General features: G+C 43.9%; 1 non-coding gene across 1 annotated transcript; it reads right to left on the reverse strand.

Annotated features, from left to right (window-relative positions):
• Window positions 1-1041: 1041 nt before the first annotated feature.
• Window positions 1042-1149, reverse strand: LOC120271392. The gene has a single exon (XR_005540002.1). It is a non-coding gene; the product is annotated as a small nucleolar RNA R71 (small nucleolar RNA).
• Window positions 1150-2550: the final 1401 nt, after the last annotated feature.

Here is a 2550-nt window from a genome sequence, read left to right on the forward strand (position 1 = left end):
CGCCGATGTCACGCTTTGGCTCTCCGCACCGCAGTAGCGCAGGACGATGCGTCGGATCAACTGGTGTTGAGGACGCATGAGGTGCCTGGGGTCGCATCGCAAATGATGATCTCATGTCTCGCTCAGGATTTCCATGATTCATTGTTGCATCAATTAGGAAGTATAAGAGAGGGTTCTTCCACTTGAAACGATTGTCCTAGGTGGATTATTATCTGGGTACCACATCTTTATCGATTGCTTTCCACATTAGTTAAGAAACAACCTCAGTGTCTTTATTCCCTACTCTGTGGATACGATACCCACTCATCCGAATTATTACTTCAACATCTCGTACACTTGCGATTTACACGCATATACCTGGACGTGCCAAGTTTTTTTGGTGCCGTTGCCGAGGAGTAGGCTTTTTGAGATACTTTGTACTTTGTTTTCTTAGCTATTCATTTATCCATTATTTTTCATATTTTATTATTCTATCATCGTTCTGATTTCTTTTTCTTTCTTTTTGGGTGTAGCTCCAAGTTATGACCCGAGGGAACCCCTCCATACTGATTAAAGGAGATCCCGAGCTTGAACGTGAATCGAGAAGAAAAAGGGAAAGAACCTGTGAAGAACTGTCTAATCTAGCTGATTTGAAGTAGAAGAATCGAAAACATGTCAAATCGTAATGAGCACCAGACGGACATTATCTCGATTATGCCGACTTTTCAAGATTGAGGGACACAATCAAGCATTGTGCGCCCCCGATTATGTCGGAACTTAAGTCTGAAGCCAACATTCATTCACATGTTGCAGCAATCCGCACAGTTTGATGGTTTGGCCAATGAGGATCCGAACAGTCGTATAGAGAACTTTCTCGACGTGTGTGATATGCTGAAGATAAACATGGTGATGGATGATGCCATCAAGATGAGAGCCTTCCTAATTTCCTTAAAGGGGAGAGTGAAGCAGTGGATACACTCATTACCTAGAGCCCCAATTACCACATGGGAGGGAGATGGTAGAAGCTTTTCTGCCTCGATATTTCCTCCCAAAAAAATCGCAAAGCTTAGGAATGAGATCTTGTCCTTTGTGCAGCTTGGAATTGGAGTCTCTATTTGAGACGTGGGAAAGGTTCAAGGAGCTCCTGAGAAAGTGCACGCAACACAGATTCCCAAAGTGGATGATTGTTTAGACCTTTTACAACTGTCTCTAATCCGAGTACAAGGCAACTCTTGGATACTGGAAAGACGAGGTACCTTAGGTAGCAAGACACCGGGTGAGGCTTATCAATTAATTGAAGAAATGGGGTTAAACGCTACAAGTGGAATGCTAGGGAGAAGAAAAAGGTGGCCGGCCTCCATGAGATAGATGGAGTAACCTCATTGGAGGCTCAAGTGGAATCATTGAGTAAGAAGTTAGATCTCCTAACTTCGAATAGAGTAGCGGCCGTGACTACTTGCACCGGGTGTGGGGGAGGACATGATCCCTCCGATTGCCCTTTCTCTATTGGTGATGCATCTTCGGTTGAGAATGTCAATTTTGTAGGGTAATGGCATGAGGAATCAAGGAAAATCCATACACCAATACCTATAATCCGGGTTGGAAGAGTCATCCCACTTTCGTGGAGTAACTCAAGGTCCACAAAAGGCCATAGGGCCACCGGGTTTCGAACAACAACAGCAAGCCCCAATCATTGAAAACAGAGTTTGATGTTTGGAGACCCGAATGAACGATTTGGAGAAGGCCTTAACTAGGTTTATGCAATCGTTGGATACAAGATTTCAATCGGGCTGAGGCTACACTTCGCAAAACATACCGCCTTTGCATAATCTTGAAAATCAAGTGGGATGATTACGTAAGTCTCTATCGGAAAGGCCACATGGAAGCTACTCGAGTAATACCGAGACCAACCCTAGAGGGCATATGAAGGTGATCACTTTGAGAAGTGGCCATGAGGCTGAGGGTAAGTTTCCAAGTGAGAAGCTAAATGAACATGCATCCAAGGTCATAGGGTTGAGAAGGGAGCAAGAAAAGTGAAGGAGATGGCACCCCCACCTTCGAAGCCAAGAATCACTTATCCCTCTAGATTGAAGAATGACCAAGGGGATGAATAGTACAAGAAGTTCCTGAGTTTGTTCAAACAACTCCACATTAATATTCCTTTTGTTTAGGCATTGGCCCAAATGCCTAAGTATGCAAAATTCTTGAAAGACTTGTTGACCAACAAAAGGAAGTTAGAGGAGAGTGCTTCCGTGATTTTAGATGCATCTTGCTCGGCATTTTTGTAAAAGAATATGCCGAACAAGAAGAAAGTCCCGGGAAGCTTCATCATTTCATGTAATATTGGCAATCTAGGTGAAGAAATGGCAATGGCGGACTCAGAGGCCAGTGTCAACATCATGCCATACACCTTTTTTCAAAAGCTAGGCTTGGGCGAGCATAGGCCTACTCGAATGACTTTGCAATTGGCGGATCGAACAGTGAGACATCCAAGGGGTATCATCGAAGATGAGCTTGTCAAGGTGGATAAGTATATATTTCCTGTAGACTTAGTAGTGCTAGACGTTGATG

Source organism: Dioscorea cayenensis, chromosome 10, assembly GCF_009730915.1.
Source record: "Dioscorea cayenensis subsp. rotundata cultivar TDr96_F1 chromosome 10, TDr96_F1_v2_PseudoChromosome.rev07_lg8_w22 25.fasta, whole genome shotgun sequence".
Classification (NCBI taxonomy): domain Eukaryota; kingdom Viridiplantae; phylum Streptophyta; class Magnoliopsida; order Dioscoreales; family Dioscoreaceae; genus Dioscorea; species Dioscorea cayenensis.